Consider the following 19,832-nt stretch of genomic DNA (forward strand, 5'->3'; position numbering starts at 1 on the left):
ACTGTAATCGAAACAGCCTGGTACTGGCACAAGAACAGGCATATAGACCAGTGGAACAGAACTGAAAACCCAGAAATGGACCCAAGGCAATATGCTCAATTAATATTTGACAAAGGTGGCAAGAGCGTACAGTGGAGTAAAGACAGCCTCTTTAATAAATGGTGTTGGGAAAATTGGACAGCTACATGCAAAAAAAATGAATCTAGACCATCAACTTACACCATACACAAAAATAAACTCAAAATGGATAAAAGACTTAAATGTGACCCATAAATCCATAAAAATTCTAGAAGAAAATGTAGGCATCAAAATTTTGGACATCATATGCACCAGAATTTTCACTGATACATCACCTAAAGCAACAGAAACAAAGGAAAAAATAAACACATGGGACTACATCAAACTAAAAAGCTTCTGCACAACAAAAGAAACAATCATCAAAGTGGAAAGGCAACCCGCTGTATGGGAGAACATCATTGCCAATGATACATCAGATAAGGGGTTAATTTCCAAAATATATAGAGTACTCATACAACTCAACAAAAGGAAAACAAAGAACCCAATTAAAAATGGGCAGAGGAGCTGAATAGACGCCTCTCCAAACAGGACATACAAATGGCTAAGAGACATATGAAGAAATGCTCAACATCACTAATCAGTAGAGAGATGCAAATTAAAACAACAGTGAGGTATCACCTCACACCTGTCAGAATGGCCGCCATCAACAAATCATCAAACAACAAGTGCTGGTGAGGGTGTGGAGAAAAGGGGACTCTAGTACACTGCTGGTGGGAATGCAGACTGGTGCAGCCACTATGGAAAACAATATGTTGTTACTTCAAAAAATTAAAAATTGAACTTCCATTTGACCCAGTGATCCCACTTTTAGGAATATACCCTAAGAAGCCTGAAACACCAATCAGGAATGATATATGTACCCTCATGTTCATAGCAGCACTATTTACAATAGCTGAGATCTGGAAACAGCCCAAGTGTCCATCAGTAGATGAATGGATCAAAAAGCAGTGGTACATATACACAATCGAGTACTATGCAGCTGTAAGAGAGAAAGATCTCTTATCCTTTGAGACGACATGGAGGGACCTGGAAAGTATTATCCTAAGTGAAATAAGCCAAGCAGAAAAAGATAAATACCACATGATCTCACTTATGTATGGAATATAATGAACATAACAGTCTGAGGAATACGGTAGACCCAGAAACATGGAAGTAGGGCACAGACTGACAACCCTCAGAAGAAGGGGTGCGGGGGTGGGAAGAGATAAACCACAGAACTTATATGCATGTATGCATAACCAGTGGACATGGACAACAAAGCCGGGGACGGGGTGGGGTGATGGGGAGGAGGGTGTCAATGGGGTAAAAAAGGAGAAACATCTGTAACAAAAATAAAATTAAAATAAATAAATAAATAAATAAATAAATAAATAAACAAAGAAAGCAACAAAGCTATATTAGAAAACACATTTTATTATTTTACAGCAAATATCATTTTTATTAAACCACATAAAAAGTGCAGAATGTTCATAAAAAAAAAAAAAAGAAGCGAATGAAGTATGGTCACAGTATGCAAAGTCACTATTCAAATATCAGTATGCAAACTTTGAATAATGAAATTTTAAAAGATCATTTACAATAACATCATGAGAGACAATACTTAGGAATAAAATTAGCAAAGTATATGTCAGAGACTACATGGAAAACTACAAAATATTATTGAGAGATTTAAAAATATACAAATAAAGAGATATACAATGTTCATGGATTAGAAGAGAGTATTGTTATTGAAGTGTTAATTCTCCCAAATTTTCTATAGAGTCAATGCAATATCAGTAAAAATTCCAACCAGACATTTTACAGAAATGAACAAGTTAATTCTAAAATGTATGAAAATACAAAAAAAAAAAAGAACAAATTTGGAAAGCTCACATTACCTGGTTTTTCAGGCTTACAAGTTTTCACTGAGGTGTTGATTACACAGGTGTACAGAAAGTCCCTTTCTGTAACACAAAAATATATATATACTATATTTTTGTTGATTTAACCAACAAAAATTTTTTTTTCTTTATTGATTTTAGAGAGAAAGGGAGAGAGAGATCGAAACATCGAGGAGTAAGAACATCGATTGGCCACCTCCTGCATGCCCCGAACTGGGGATTTGGCCCACAACCTGGGCATGTGTCCTGACTGGGTATCAAACTGGTGACCTCTTGTTGCATGGATCAATGCTCAACCACTGAGACACACCAGCCATACTTTATTGGTTTACCAAAAAAAAGCAAAGAAACAAAACAATAATTATTTGCTCCAAAGTGATTATTTTAAAAACCAGGTGTCTATACTCATATATAAAGATGTCTGGTACCAAGAATTAACCAATCAGACATAACCTTATTATGTTACATGACCAATAAGATGCAATGCTATGCCCTGGCTGGTTTTGCTCAGTGGTTAGAGCATCAGCCCGTGGTCCAGAGAGACCCGGGTTCTGTTCCCGCTAAGGGCATGTACCTCGGTTGCAATTTGTCCCCGGCCCTGGTTGGTCATGTGGGTGGCAGCCACTCGATGTGTCCCTTTCATGTCGAATTTTCTCACTCGCTCTCTTCCTCTCTCTTCGTCCCACTCTATCTGAACAAAAAATGGAAAAATGTCCTCAGGTGAGGATAAAAAAAAAATGCAATGCTATTATATGACCTATATATTTATGGTTCAAGACAGGGCACTCACACTGGATGGCTATTGTTGTGTTGGTTGTTGTTGTTTTAACATGTTTTTATTTATTTTTTAGAGAGAGACAAGAAGAGAGAAAGAGAAACAGCAATGTGAGAGAAAAACATTGATTGGCTGCCTCCTGCATGCCCCCCACCGGGGATCGAGCCAGTGACCTGGGCATGTGCCCTGACCAGGAACCAAACCGGGACCTGTCAGTCCATGGGACAGCTCTCAATCTACTAAGCCACACCAGCCAGGCAGCTGTTATTGTTTTTATATTTTACAATTTAATGGAAGAGAGGTCAGTGCCCCTAACTATATAGTCAGGTATTGCATGTTTTAAAATGTCTTACAGCCCACTGGTTGAAAATTGCTGCTCTACAATTTTACATAGCTGTCTGGGAGCATCACAAGAAAGTATCATATGGTTCTACAGTGTATTATGTTGCCAGTGTTTTTTGGATATTGTGTTTTGTGTTTTCACAATTCATTATATCTACAAAACTCCCATCTGTGTCTCCTGCTTCTGATGAAGAGAAAGTCAAGTAATCTTGAAATGAAACTTAAGATAATTGCCCAACTATGGGCTCATGAAAGTGTTCTTAGCATGTTTAGGGCAGGCCAAGCTAAGCTAGGAAGTTTGATAGAATAAATGTATTAAATGCATTTTCAACTCATGATATTTTCAATTTATGATGGGCTTATTAAGATGTAACCACATCATAATTTGAGGAGCAACTGTATATATTTTTCAAAGCATATTGATTTGCACATTTGAGATCTGGGTCTGTAACTGAATGTATGTTTATCACAATAAAAATATAATAAATAATTGCAATATTTATTGGTAGACCATGTTACAAGAGGGTAAGGGGAACTTCATGTGAGCATGATGAAAGAAGACAAGCATGCATAACACAAACTTCCTTCTCTTTCTGTCTCCTTTAGCAAAGAACTCTGCTGGATTATTCTGTGTTAACTTGGTGAAACTAAAACAACTTATCCCAAAAGCTCTTCTCTATATAGTTCCAACTCAAAATTGGCCAAAAGAAGAATTTGCACAAGATTTTGGAAGGCAGAAGTGAAACAGTAGTTCATATTCTCTGAAGGTCGCCATAATCCAACATGGTGATGGACACATGCAGAATTGCCTGATGGATTCTCTTGTTCACTCTCCCGTTCACCTTGTTCTCGTTCTCGTCTGCTCTCCATCCTGCCCTTCCTGTCAAGCAGTGACTGTGTTGAGCAGCAGCGGTCTCGGGCTCACCACCAGACACCTGTCCCAAGACCCACGAAAGTGATAGCTGCACAGAGGCAGCATTTCCAACAGCCCAGCCCTAGAGTTCCCTTTAGATTTCTCCTTCATAGACTGGGCGTATTCGCAGATTATCCAGTCGGTTGCTGGCTCATTTTCTGTCCCTCCAGCTGTGTTTCTGGACGTTCACTTTTTCAGTTCCTCCTGATTATGTAAAATCTGACTGCAAAGTAAATCCCTTATCCCACACCACTTACAGTGACTCTGATTCCCTGACTTACGCTGTAACAGACCTTTCAAAGGTGGCATGTGAGCTCAGTGTACTACATGCAGGAGGAATGGGGTACAACCCTGTAGTAAAATGACTGCAGGGAGAGATGTCAAACAGATGACATGAAATCCCAGCTAAGCTTTTGTGTAACACCATGGCTTTCCATAAGATACACCCTTGTATTAAAATATGCTCCTCGCCCTGGCCGGTTTGGCTCAGCGGTTAGAGCGTTGGCCTGCGGTCTGGAGAGATGCGGGTTCGGTTCCCGCTAAGGGCATGTACCTCGGTTGCAATTTGTCCCCAGCTCTGGTCCGGTTGTGCGGGTGGCAACCACTCGATGTGTCCCTTTCACATCGATGTTTCTCTCTCTCTCTCTCCCTCCCACTCTATCTGAACAAAATATAGAAAAATGTCCTCAGGTGAGGATAAATTAAAAAAAAAAAAAAATGCTTCTCTAGCCCTGGCCGGTTTGGCTCAGTGGTTGGAGCATCAGCCTGCAGACCAGAGAGTCCTGGGTTCAGTTCCCGCTAGGGGCACATACAAAAAAAACCTGATACAGGCTCTGATTTCAAAAAAGAACGTCCCAGTCATAGGTCTTTGACTCCAACATATATAATTGAAGTCAGACAGTGTTGGGAGATGATAAAGGTGCAGGTGTTCGTGTGGGCGTGTGTTTGTATTCTTTTAAAGGGAAAATAATGCACATCTTTTAGACAGAAAAAAAGAATAGTCTATCAGAAACAATGAACCAATTCACCCAGCCTTTGTATTTAGAAAACTATGGAACCTTAGAAAAATCATCTTACATTCTTATCCCTTATTTTGTTTACCATAAAATAGGATATAAAACCAGTCTTAAAGAAAAAAAGCAGTCTTAACTGTTTCATAAAAGAGCAGAAAATAGTATGAGTTTCCACTATGTGCTAAGCATATATTTCCTTTTATAACTGTCCTGTAAAGAAAGTGTTACTACCTCATTTTATAGATAAAACTGTGACTCAAATCTGTTAAATAGCTTAATTAAGGCCTTACAGCATTTATGTGGGAGAACCATGATTTGAACTCATGTCTGTGTGAGTGATCCAGGCTCAGATTCTTTCCATTAAACTACCCTCATTGTAAGCACCAACCTCCGTTGTAGAAAAGAAGAAAAGTTGTTGTATAGATGTCATCCCTGTGAAATAACAAAGAAAGTAATTTTAAATACCTCCAGACTTTTACATGCATTTATGCGTTCCTGGTCAAATTAGTCACTTTGAGAGAGTGTAGATATATCCTAATGCATTCTAATAATAATGCTATTTTCCAAATTACTTTTGGAACTTCTCTCTCAAAATTGTAGAATTGCAGCACAATTGTGTGTATATATTCATAGTAACACATATATGTACACACACATATTTATATATACTATATATACACAATTTTTATGTATTAAAATGTTTGTTTATATGGAAGATAGATGGATAGATGATAGATAAATAGACAGACAGGTATGTGTGTATAGCACCAACTTTCCTCTGTAGTCTCTAATGTATACATAGAATCCAAGGTTACATTTTTGGAAAACAACACTCCTCGAAGATGTTCAAGCAGAATTCGGGCAAAAACATATCAGGCATGCTCTAGAGGGTATAGCTGCATCAGAAAGAGAGCTGAGCCCTGGCTGGTTTGGCTCAGCAGTTGGAGCATCGGCCTGTGGTCCAGAGAGACCCGGTTCAGTTCCCACTAAGGGCACATATGTTGGTTGCAGTTTGTCCCCGCCTGGTTGGGTCGTGCGGGTGGCAGCATCTCAATGTGTTCCTTTCACGTCGATGTCCCTCTCTCTCTCTCTCTCTCTCTCTCTCTCTCTCTCTCTCTCTAGCTCTCTCTCCCTCCCGCTCTATCTGAACAAAAAAAAAAGAGAGAGAGAGAGAGAGAGAGAGCTGAACAATAGGATCTTTAAGGTTCTTTCCAATGCTAAGATTCGCTGTAATATAATTATGTTTATTTTTTAAAAAATCACTTTATTACATTATGGTCACACCTCACTAAAAGGACCAGGCAAATGGAAAGTATATCTTTGTTATAAATGGTAATATTGTGATTGTCCTTTTAGTAGAATTTCTAATTGCTCAATTAATTTTCATTGATTCTCATCGTGAAGTCAGGCCCCTGCTGGGTGTTCCTTGCTTATACCTAGCAGGAGTCATACTAACCTGGTTGGTGTTTACAGTCCCCTCTAGGCCTTAAGTTCCTTCCTGATTAATGCATCATGTTCATTACTGCAAATCGGACTGGAATCAGAAGAAAACCTAATAAATATTTCTACATGAACAATACATATTTGTTGAATGACAAAGTCATTGCTTGAAGAACTGACCTGAAAGCCTTCCCTGTCCTGTTATCCCCATGAAACAATGTACGTGGCATTTAGCAAGGGCTCCCCCTGCGGCAGGCAGGCGGTGGGTCCGGCAGGGACAGAGCCTCATGTGTAGGAAGCGTGCAGCTCAGCAGGGAGGCCAGGAAGCACGGTACACGCACAGGCGAGCGAACTGCAGGAATGGCGTGCACTTCAGACGGCCTCGTTCCATCTGGGGTGAGTGCTGAAGGCAGGATATCAAAGGGGAAAGGAAGCATTTCTGATCAAACACAGAGAAAATCATAAGTACAGACACAGAAGAGGAAAGATGCAGGACTTTTTGAACAGAACTGAGCAGTCCGGTTTGGCTAAGGTACATGGTCTGTGGCAGAGAGTGGGGACCGGATGTTGACTTGGATCTTGTGGAAAGAGCTTTCACTGCCGAGCATGGATAGGCTGAATCATGGCTCCAAAGGTGTTCAAACTCTAGTCCGGGAACCTGAATGTTACTTTATATGGCAAATGTGATTTTGCAGATGTGATAAGATTATCTTGGATTATCCAATAGACCCTAAATGAAATCACAGGTGTTCTTATAAGAAGTCAGGGGGGAGACTTCCAGTCAAGATGGCGGGGTAGGTAAACGTGGTATCATGTCCCCCCACAACCACATCAAAGTTACAAGTAAACTACTGAACAACCATCATTCAAAACTTCCTGAAATCAAGCTGAATGGAAGTCCTACAACTACAAAATTAAAGAAGAAACCACATTGAGACTGTGGGAACCGAACCTGGGACTCTCTGGTCCGTAGGCCGACGCTCAACTGCTGAGCCAAATTGGCCAGGGCTTTCTAAATTCTTTCAAACAAGCAGCATCTGGTCTCAGCTAGCCCCATACCACTCATTAAGTAATACATAGAAACAAACACAGGGAGGAAGCCAAAATTAGAAGACAAAGAAACAGGTCCCAAATGAAAGAACAGAACAAAACCCCAGGAAAAGAACTAAGCAAAATGGAGATAAGCAACCTAACAGAGGCTGAGTTCAAAATACTGCATATAAGGATGCTCAGTAAACTTAGTGAGAACCTCAGCGAGCTTAGTGAGGGCCTCAAGAGCATAAAAAAGGACCAGTCAGAAATGAAGGATGGACAGTCAGAAATGAAGAAGGCACTAACTGAAATAAAGAATAATTTACACAGATTCAATAGTAGAGCAGGTAAAGCCAAGAAGCAAACCATCGATTTGGAATCTAAGGAAGCAAAAAACACCCAATCAGAACAGCAAAGAGAAAAAAGAATCCAGAAAAATGAGGATAGTGTAAGGAGCCTCTGGGACAACTTCAAGCGTGCCAACATTCGCATCTTGGGGGTGCCCGAAGAAGAGAACAAGAAATCGAAAACCTGTTTGAAACAATAATGGCAGAAAACTTCCCTAACTTGGTGAAGGAAACAGACATACAGAGAGTCCCAAACAAGATGAACCCCAACAGGCCTACACCAAGACACATCATCATCAAAATGCTCAAGATTCAAGACAAAGAGAGAATCTTAAAAGCAGCAAGAGAAAACCAGTTAGTTACCTACAAGGGAGTTTCCATAAAACTGAAAGCTGATTTCTCAACAGAAACTTTGCAGGCCAGAAGGGAGTGGCAAGAGATATTCAAGGTGATGAAAAGCAAGAACCTACAGCCAAGATTACTCTATCCTGCAAAGCTGTCATTTAGAATCGATGACCATATAAAGAGTTTCCCAGACAAGAAAAAGTTAAAGGAGTTCATCACCACCAAACCGTTACTATATGAAATGTTGAAGAATCTTTTTGAAGAAAAAGATAAAATATATGAACAAACAAAATGGCAATGAATACCTATCTATCGACAATTGAATCTACAAACAAAATGAACAGGCAGAACAGAAACATTCTCATAGATACAGAGAACATTTTGTTGGTTGCCAGATGGGAGGTGGGTTGGAGGATTAGGTGAAAAAGGTGAAGGGATTAAGAAGTACAAATTCATTGCTAGACTGACAAACCTCAAAGGGAAAGGGGTTGGGGGTGGGAAGAAATAAACCAAAAAACTTATATGTAACTCATGGACACAGACAACAGTGTGGGAAAAGGCAGGAGAGAGGTGGGAGTGGGGAGGAGGGGGTCAATGGGGGGAAAATGAGGAACATCTGTAATACATTCAACAATAAAGATTTAAAAGAAGAAGAAGAAGAAGTCGGGGGAAGTTTGAGAGCAGAGGAGAAAGCAATGTGAAGATGGAACTGAGAGAACACTGAGGATGCTCCGCTGCTGGCCTTCAAGATGCAGGGAGGGACCAGGAGCCAAAGACTACACGGAATGCAGGCCTAGGAGGGGGAGGCGAGCAGATTGTCCCCTGGAGCCCGCAGAGGGAGCATAGTCCTGCCAATACCTTCATTTCAGCCCAGTGACAGGTATTTTGAATTTCTGATCTCCAAAACTTTAAGAGAATAAATGTGCATTGTTATAAGCAATACATTTGTAGTAATTTTCTATGGCAACCATAGGAAATTAACACAACCAGGTTAAAGCATCTGAGTGCTATTTGTTAAACAAGGGAGAGTGTTAAAACTTGACCTAGAAAGGGATGGAGAGAAGGCAAATAGAAGGAGTGGGGGTGAGACAAAAAGTATAGACAAGGGCTAGATTTTAGAAATGGCTAAAACCTCCCTGGATATTTTGTTAGCCAAGCATTTTGGGATCCTCTGGGTTGAAAGGTGCTGGAGGAAAATGTAATAATGCTAATAAATATTCTATGATTTCCCTGGAACATGTCCTCGGGTGAACTACAAGGCAGCTCTAAATGTTACGATAAGAGATGCGGGAGACTCAGCAGTTTGGGGTCTCAGGGGTGCCATGGAAACCGTGACTATGCTTGTCTCCATTCCCCTGGGCCTGGCATTCTCGGATGTCCTGCTCCCCAAACCGTAATTCACGGGAGCTCCAGGGAGCAGCAGCAAAGGGCAGAGTCAAGAGCTGTTCAAGGCAAAAATAGCAGGAAGAGTGTCATGAATTATTTAACATTTAACCAAGGCAACTCGAGGCCTGTTCCAAATACTGAGCAAGCGAAGACAGGGTTAATCAGTTCAGATTTGTCACGAGTGGTCAGCCTAGACCACTAAAGTTTATGTCGGGGACACTCGTCCACGCTGGGGCCTGAGACCTGCTACTTCATCTCCCTCACAGATCACAAATTGGTAATTGAGGCTTCTATCCCCAAACAGCTGGCTTTTAACCAGAGATTCACGGTTCCCAACCCTTCTGACACGTCAACATTTTCTGAGAGTCTTTACAGAGTCAGCAGAGGTCGTGACCTTAAAGGTGAAAGACCCCACATTTCAAAACAAGAGGTATTCATTCCTTCTATCTTCGAGCTGACGAGGGCCTTGGAGATCACGTCACCAAACCCTCTAATTTCACAACCAAGACAGTAGGGTCAGGAAAGTCAAATGCTCAGTAGAAGAGCCTCTAATTTCCCCGCTCCTGGATCACACGCCTCCACTCGGTCTCTCCTGGGGAGCAGGAAATCCAGGCATCATCACCACGGGCTGATGTTTTGGAGAAACGTGCACCCAAACATTGTGGATCTCTGGAGGAGAAAGAGACTTCTCCCAGGGATATTGCTTTTCCTTCTGCATCAGGGTCCCTGTTGGGTTTGAGCCCACCTGTAAGCAGAAATGTTAGCCAAGGGCCAGTGAACATGCATCCAAAATTCTAGCCCTGTCACTGACTTGCTGTGTGATCACAAGTAAGTTATTGATCTCGCTGATCTCCAGTTTCCTCGGGTATAAATATGAGATAATAATTTCTACCTCAGACTTGCTGCAAGGATTAAAGTGCATGATACAACGAATGCGAAAGTGCTTAATGGAATGCTTGGAATATACCACCGCTGGATAAGCACACAGCTTCGGAATGTCAGCGAGTGTTTCAGGAGCACGAGCGTGAATATGAAGGCTTCCGAAACGACCGTCACTCACAGCCTGTTGTAAATAACTACAAGTCTACCACTAGCGATACAGACTTTACGTTCTAGAAAGACTGTCCGTCTTCGGAAATTCCCATTAGGATGAAAACACTCCAGAACTTCAAGCCAATAATACTTAACGCCTCAGTAGGAGTTAATTGCTAGGGGGAAATCATCAAGGTCCTAAAAAAATAAGAAAAAAGAGGTAAAAAAATTTTTAAAGGGAGGGGAACAGAGAAGCAAGCTGTGCTGAATGGACCCAGGTATCTGTCAACTCTCAGCAGCTGGAAATCCAGTGGGGTTTCTGAACTCGAAAACAATCCTGAAAGCAAAGTCTGATCGGGAGAATGGGCCAGGCCCACCAACCTGTCTACGTGTGTCCACTCATGTGGCCTCGTGTTCCGGAAGCAGGGACTCCGCACCTGCCCCTCACTCATTCCGTCATCAATACATCTGGCCTTTGCGATGACACACTGATTGGACTCGGAGGCACAGAGTAATGACGCAACATCCTTCCCTTGAAGAAACAGTCTGAGGAACAGGGTAGACCCAGAGACGTGGAAGTAGGGTACAGACTGACAACCCTCAGAAGAGGGGGTGGGGGGGGAAGAGATAAACCACAGAACTTACATACATGTGTGCGTAACCAATGGATACAGACAACAATGCTAGGGATGGGGGCAGGGGATGGGGAGGAGGGTGTCAATGGGGGAAAAGGAGAAACGTCTGTAACAAAAACAAATTAAGAAAAAAATGTAAATTTAAAAATAAAAGAGTTCGCCTTCAAGCAGAAGATACAGATTTGAAGCAGTAATTGCCTTACAGACGCGTGAATGCTAGGGGCAAGCAGAACAGGGAAGGATCCCCCCTTGAAATAGGGGCAGACCTGGGAGGTTTGACAAAGAGGGGGTATTCAAACGCTGCTATGGGTGGTTGGAAAGAAACAGTCCGCGTCGGGAAGAAAATTCCAGCAAGGAGGACAGCACCGTCGCAGCCACGTCTAAGGGCCCCGACACTTGGTGGCTCCTCCCCTTCGCGGCCGCCAGTCATCCCGCCGCTGTCCCTGGGCTCCGAGCAGCGTTCGTCGGCCGCCTGCTTCTGGGGCTGGTGGCTGCACACGCCCTCTGTACGGGTCAGCTGGTGTCCGTTAGGTCGCACCGACAGGACTAGAGTGAGCCGGGAGGCAGAGCAAGCGCAGGACTGGCCCCCTCCTGCGGGCTCGCCCTTCCTGTCAGCATTGCTGGCTCACGCTTCCACCCTGGCAGGAGCAATCGGCTCCCATCTCTGGGCTCCCTGGACCCCTAGCCTCACTATGCCCCCTTGGACTACAAGCCCAGCCCTGCCTCATCAGAGATGTAAGCCCAGGAGCGCCTTTCCCGAACTCTGGAAGTGCAGAAGAAGCTGGGTGACTCATCCTCCCTGGAGGTGTGGGTACCCCCTCTGAGGACGCCTCCTCTGAGACACCAGCGACTGTGCGGCAAGTCTCCCTCCTTAGAAAGCCCCCCGGAGCTCCTTCTCTGAGCGGCTAGGTCCTGGTAATCCCCGTACCTTCTCTTGGACCCGCCCCACCTTTAGGGTTGTAGCTGCTTCCTGCAGTTATAACCTCGGCAACACCTCCAAATTCCCTTTGGCTTCTCTAGTCCTCCAACACCCATCTAATCAACGCCCTATTTTAAAACGTCTCTGTTCAAATCCCAAGAGACAAGGAGAAGCCTGGAGACGTCGGTGGGCACTGGATTGTGGAAGGCGTCACACAGCATCCGGAGAGCTTGCGCCCATTGTATAGATGAGTAATGAGAGTCCTGCCAGGCGCTGGGGAAGAGAGCGGCAGGGTAAAGGCTGTGTTGGCAGTGGGTCACAGGGCTAGAAGTGATGCCCGAAAGCAGGGAGTGAGTTAGAAAGACATTGCAGTAATCCCTGCGTGGGATGTTAGGAACCTGGGCAGGTCATGGCAGAGGAAATGATAAGAATGGAACTTTTTGAAAAACCATTCAGATGTTTCATTCTATTTGTAGGTAATACAGATGCCTTGGAGGGAGCAGGTGTAGGATTCTATACTTCATCATATAGTGTGTCCCAGCTGAGGGTAGAGATGTGGCATCAGAAACAGGTCCTTGAAGAGGCAGGGAGGCTATGGGTTGGAATTCTGTTTCCACCACAGCCTAAGAGGGCTACTGTATAAAACACTTAACACATCAAGTCTCAGTCTCCTTACCTTCAAAACAGAGCAAATTATACCTACATTAAATGCTGTGTTTCCGGAACAAACCGATCATTAAAATGACCTAGAAAGCCTTTGAAAGATGTCAATTATCAAACCTTGCCCTTGTCATACTTAATCAAAATTTCCCAAATATGGATCCTGGAAATCGGAATTTTTTTCATTCTCCCAGGTCATGTTAGCAGAAATCCATGTTTGGAAAGCACTGACTTCGAATGTAATACAGATGGTGCAGGTAACCGTCGAGCTCACAGTCTGCTGTCACCAATGCCCACTCATGTTTCCTCGTGGCACTTACCACCCTTGCCCATGCAGGTGGCGTCCTCATAGGAGCAGCCGCCACTGGACCTGAGAGCGTTCTCCGGCCGCAGCAGCCCGCTGGGCCCTCGGGTAAGACAACTCCGAGCGCTGTGTTCTGCACACTGGGGCTGAATCCAGCTGCTCACAGAAGCAGGCTGCTCATTACCGCACCCGGTCTCACTCAAACACTCTTCTAGCAACACTTCTGACAACGCATCCCGAACAGACTACTTACACTCAAATCCTTCTCTCAAGGTCAACTTCTGGATGAATCAAACCTGAGACATAGGTACTTCGCCACTTTCAGAGACTCTCCCTTCATCTCCTACAATCCCAGGTCCGAGCGACTGGTAAGGTGCCTTAGCAGGGACAGTATTTCCTTACAGACAGCTTTTCATCTCTTCCGATCACTACAACTTTGGGCTTCAGGAAATACTAGTGTCCTGTTTCCCTATGAGGAAATTGAGACCCCATTTGTTAAATAATTGATACAAGGCAACAAAGAAAGAAGTAATACCAAGGCTTAAACTTCAGTTTTTTCATAATAGCAACAGTTCTGAGACTGATGAAATCTGCATATCCCCCCCCAATTCCCTACCCCCAAAATGCAGCCACTGACCTACTTACAAATTGTTTTTAAATTTTTCGACATGCATGGACTTCAAGTGTGTCTACGCACCCCTGGAGATGGGAAGGGGTCATAGACCCTTGGTAAGAAGCCCTGCATTTATGGAAGGCTCTAAGTTTCTTCTCACCAGACTCTTCTTCCTCCCAAGATGTTATGCAAGATCACATGACCCACCATATGCTTCTGAGGCACGGTGTCAGAACATCGGTGGGCAGTAGTGCTTATGAACACCTGGTCAAGGTTGTACCTATAAGGGAGGAAAAGAAAGGTCCCTGCTATCTGAGAGTGTTCACTGGCTGACAGAACTGACAACCAACAATCAAACTACAATAACAGAACAAAAAAAACAGCAAATAAATCTATGAATAGATTTATTTTCAGAATCTAGTCTGCGGCAATAGCACCAACTCATAAGTGGTGTTCTTCCACTGCAGGGGGTGTTCTCACCCTGTGGGTGGCGACCCCTTTGGGGGTTGAACAACCCTTTCACAGGGGTTGCCTAAGACCATCGGAAAACAATATTACAGTTATGAAGTAGCGACGAAAATAATGTTATGGTTGGGGGTCACCACAATATGAGGTACTGTATTAAAGGGTCGTGGCATTAGGAGGGTTGAGAACCACTGCTCTAAAGTTTCATCTTGAAAGAATACCTCGACTTTACTCATCAAGGAAGACTTTCTAAAGGTGCCAGGCTATGTGGTGTTTGAAACAGGAGGGTTTTAGATGATGCTCTGTTAGTGGCCATTCTTCAAGAGGCAAGAGGACACACTGAAGAGACGAAATGTCTGACCTAAACTTGGCACTTACATTTGATAGCATGATAACCTTGGGCCAGTCACCTACACCCTCCGTGTTTCATTTCTTATCCGCAAAATAAAAATGGCAGCAGTACCCACTTCATCGTGCTGCTACGGAGAAGAGAGGAATTAATCCCTACAAACACTGAGAACCATGTCTGGCACTCAGCAAGAACTCGGTAAATATTAATTATTCACCTTAGCTTGAGTTCCCTGGAAAACAGTTCTTGAGGCAAAACTCTTATGATAACACTTAATAGGGGGAGAGCACAGGTGAAATGCCAGGAACAAGAATGAGGGGGAAGGAAGGGAAATGGGAAAGGAGGGAAATTGAATACGAGGCCCAGGGTGGTACATTAACAAGATGACCACAGCATCGCAAGAACACGCAGGTTGTTCAGTCCAGTGGTCATCTCCAGACACGAGAACCACCCATTATAAATAAGTCATTAAGAAGAAAAAGAGTGAAAGACCTACCTGCTCTCTCCTTTCTGTCTCCAGTCTGTTCTTGGGCATTGTTCGCATCACAGAGAATTCATGCCGTGGCCTGGGCTGCGCAGCCAGACCCCCCAGGCCCAGAGAAACCAGAGCCTTTGCGTGTCTGGTCGTTCAGACCGAGGCCCAGGAAGGCAGGTAAGGCCTGGGTGACATGACAGCAGAAGTGGTCAAATCTCCCCAAACTGTTGTTTTCCAATTTCCAATTCATCCTTTCCTGCCAACCACGTTGCTATGTTCTTACCACCTGGCCCTAAGTACAAGTGTTTCTCCTATTTTCTGTTCCAATCACAGAAACACTAGATTAAATCTCCCTCCACTAAATTAAATTTAAATTCTATAAAAGAACCACCGTGAATCTATAGGAAGGGATGGATTCGTGGCCAAGAATCAGATGTGTGGTCAAGATCAATGGGGAATTTCCATTTTGAAACTAAACATAGATTCTTTTCCACTCAGACTTTCTATACACGGTGTTTCAGAGCTGAGGTGGAGCTAGAGAAGAAATCTGCCAACAAGAATCCGGGCTATTTTCAGCTCCAGAATCTCAGTTCTGACCAGTAGAAGCATCCCAGCCAGAGGCAGAGAGGCTCATGCTAAGGGGCAGTGCCATAGGTTGGGTTCTCTAGAAGCACACTGTGAGACAGAGCTTGGGTTGCAAGATGTACATTAGGGATCAACACCTGTGAAAGAAAGGGGAGGATTGGGCGGAGGGAGAAGAGGAGCTGTAATACACACCCCACAAGCCTCAGCCAAGTCAAGCTGGTCGGGAGCTCCGGAGCAAATAGTGCCTGTCAGGGTTACCTTGTACTGGTCCCATCTTGCTCAAGCATCAAACCCATGCTTCCTTAGGAAATGTGATGTCAGGTAAGGCCATGCCTTTAGCTAAAATAGACCCTGAGAAGCTGAGAGCAGGATACATCTGGGCAGCAAGTTCTTCCCTGGCGGGGATCTGGGGATGCATCTCCGTGTCTTCCACAATCTACGCCCTTGCCACTTGGATCCATTTCTCCATGTACATTCAGGGAGTATCTTCCAGAATATTTGGTAGGCCCTTCTTCCTGCGGAGAAACTTAGTACAGGGTGGCTGAAGAGAAAACGCATAGCCCAGTTGTCCTGGGTTGTAATTGGTGTTTATTGTCTCCATCCCCCAGAATCCAGTTTAGATCCCCCTCTCCCTGAGCTAGTACCTCCCTACTGGCCACAATGGCTTAGCTAGCTGCATGGTTCTAATCCAAGAGGTCCTGAGCCTCTGCCATCATGCCATTCTCAGCCTTTGGTTGCTATACCTATCCGTTTACAGGCATGATTAGACAAGGCAGTGTCCAAAAAATACCCACAATCATTGATCCCTGGCCCTATTGTGTCCTACAGCTCCACCCAATCCTGATTAGAATGATCTATTACTGATTCGAAGCTGGTAACTCCTCTTTTTGTCCATTAATCCATGAACAAGAAACACTGTACCCAACGTATGAAGGGCACAGCCATAGCATATAATTCAGTAGAAATCTTGTTGTATTCCTAGCGAAATTGTACTTTTAGGGGAACTGGGACCTCTAACCCTACAGAGTCTGAGCTGCCCAAGTTGTCCAGTGAACATGAGAGATGTCCTAATGGGGGTTTGTTTTGCCTGGAATCATGTGGTTTTTGTTCTTTGTTCTTCTCCTGGGGACACAGTATCATGTAAAGGTTTTTGATTCAGTGGGTGTAATGCATTCCAAAAGATGGAACCCCATCCTTGCACATTGTTGTCTCCAAACTAGTGCTTCATCTATGCCTTTGGAAAACCACTCCAATGCTCTCTCAGTTCAACAGAATCCGAATAGTGTGGAATGTGATGCGTCCAATGGATCCCATGGTCGTGGGATCACTCTCCACCTCCTTTGCTGTAAACTGGGTTCCCTGGTCTGGCACAATGAAGTGTAGGCATCAGAGTGAGTGAATTAAACTCTCCATGTGCTGTCTGATGATAGTGCTGGCTGAGATCTGTGAACCAGAAAGGCAAACCCATGCTTAACATATGTCCATTCTTATGAAAATAAGACCCAAGCTCTTTCAGAATGGAAATGTAGCTACAATGGACTAAATGTTTACATCCATCCCAAATTCATATGTCAAAATTCTAACACCCACTATGATATTAGGGCCTTTGGGAGATGCTTAGACTGCGAGGGTGGAGCCCCGTGAGTGGGATCAGTGCCTTTACAGAAGAGAGCCCCTCAGAGCTCCTCTCTGCCACGCGAGGTCACAGCAAGAAGGCAGCCGTCTGCGAACCAGGAACTGAACCTCAGCAGACACCAAATCTGCCGGCACTTTGCTCGGACTTTCCAGCCGCTACATCTCTGAGAAATAAATGCATGTTCTTCATGAGCCGCCCCGTCCATAGTGTTTTTGTTGTCGCCAGAACAGATGAAGACAGTAGTCAACTCACCATCAACTGTCCAGTTGGCTTCCTTGAGGAACGCTGACAGGCTGGAGGCTCCTTCAGTCTGCTGTTGCAGCAGGGTGGACCAGTGGCAGGACTCAGGCGTGGTGAGTGGGAGTCCGTGCTGTTGGGCCCACGCGAGCCCTCCGTCTTTTCTAGCATGGCCCGTTCACTCATGTGCCTGTGGCTAATGTCTTTCCTTGGCAACCCGTTGTTTAGTGCCTCTTTCCTGGGGGTTCATCTCTGGTGGGCACTAACATGTGGCACAAAGATCTTCACCATGGTGCTCACGTATATATGCCCACCACGTGCCCCCACGCGAGGCTCCCACACTCCATTCTTACCATCTTTGTCATTCTAGGTCTCTGACCAGTCAGCCAGGATTGTAGGTGTTACTAACCAGGGCCTGCCCGTAGCTAACCTGTCTGGGTTGGGCTGTTATCCAAGTAATTGAAGCTCACCTGTTCAGCCTGAGCATCTTGGAGTTAGTCCTCGGCTTCCTCCATCCAGCTGCTGAACTCTGTACGTTGTCCAGGGCGCCTCTGGCTTTCACACCTGGCTCTCTAGGGCTGTTACTCCCACCTGTTTACTTTCACTCTGCAGAGCATAATAGCCCCTAGGGATGACCACCCAATCCTGTTATCCTTATGACTGGTATTTTCTGCATTCTTTTCAAACACCTGATATACTTTGCCCGCTAGTGCATCCCCTCTGCCAGTGCGTACACCACCGGTGAATTCAACCATTGCACCCCACTTTGGGTGAGTTCAACCGCTGCACCCCACTTTGGGTGAGTTCAACCGCTGCACCCCACTTAAGGTGAGTTCAACCACTGCACCCCACTTAGGGTGCGTTCAACCACTGCACCCCACTTTGGGTGAGTTCAACCACTGCACCCCACTTTGAGTGAGTTCAACCACACACCCCACTTTGTGCCAGAGCCTTCTGTAGTCCACTTGCCTCCAGCGAAGGAGCCCCCTTGCCAGCCAGGGGGTGAGTGATTCAGCTCTAAGATCCATCTCAGACTGTATGGTTGTACCCTCCTGGGCTAGCACCATTGGGTTCTCTAAAGCCGGCTCTGAGATGGTGCAATATATTAGTCAGAGGTCACCATCAGCGGAAAAGAAGAAGAAGCAGGATTGGAAAGCGGGAAGCCCAGCTCTGATTCAGACCCAGAGAGCCTCTGCCAACCCCCAGGGAGCTTGGGAGTGACCATTGCCCACGAGGGTCGCTCCTCATCAGGCTGGGCCTCTATGCCTCCCCCAGGCTCAGCCACCAGGTGGGGACTTCTCTAGGAAGGGCATGGCTGTGGTAGGCAGCCAGCCGTGGACAACGGAGACAGATCCCGAAAGGGCTGTGAGCTGGAGGGCGTGCCCGGAGCTGGAGGGCATGCCCGGAGCGGGACAGCGAGTTCTGGGGGTTTGGGCAGCGCCTCTCAGTGTCCACCACACTCAGGAAGTTCTCCATCACGACTCCAACCTCACTCTGCCGCTTCAAAGCTAAAATGGCTGCAGCAGCCTCTGTCTCCTCTCCCACTCTCTCTGCCTCCTTTCACTGATGAGAACTCAAAATAAGGGCGACTAGTTAAGGCCTGTCCAGAACCCAGAGCTCCTGATTACTAGTCTCCGATGAACAGTCCTTCGCTCGCTCAGCTCTCTCTCTAGCAAATGTCCTTCTCTCCTCAGGGCCTGTATTTGTTGTGTAGAACGTGTGTGTACTTCAGGAGGATTTCTCTTTGTAGGAAGCCTCCAGGAGTCTGCAGGTGAAATGCCATGTGCATGCGTACCCCGGGCCTTCATTTGGATAATAATTAACTAAAAGGGAGGGAATGAGGACCTATGGTGAGGCCCAGAATTCCTCCTGTTCTCTCTCTGTTTCTCTCTCTCCTTCCCTCTCTCTTACACACACACACACACACACACACACACACACACACCAGTCACCCCAGCTAGCATTTGATGGGCACCACCACAGCGCAGCTAGCTGTTCATTCACTGAGTGCCAGGCACAAGGGGTACCTGTGGGCTGAATGGCGCAGTCCCTGGCCTCATGGAGCTCGCCGTCTCTAGGGGGAGATAAACCAGGAGAGGCAGTTGCAGTGACATGTGATAAGAGTCTGACAAATGCCCTGGGACTGTGAAAACTCCTGTTCCTGTGGAGATCAGGCAAGGCTGAAGCTAAGGGATGAGGAAAAGGGGATCTATGCAGGCTAGGATGATGAAAAACGTCCCTGCAAGGACATGAGGTTATGACAGCATGGCCTGAGGGAGCTGCAGCGACTGGGTGAGGTTGGCGCACTCAGCGTGGGGACAGCCCCAAGAGATGAGACTCCTGGGGGGGGGGGCAGAGCGCACCTTGGAAA

This window comes from Molossus molossus, unplaced genomic scaffold, assembly GCF_014108415.1.
Source record: "Molossus molossus isolate mMolMol1 unplaced genomic scaffold, mMolMol1.p scaffold_m16_p_22, whole genome shotgun sequence".
NCBI lineage: Eukaryota > Metazoa > Chordata > Mammalia > Chiroptera > Molossidae > Molossus > Molossus molossus.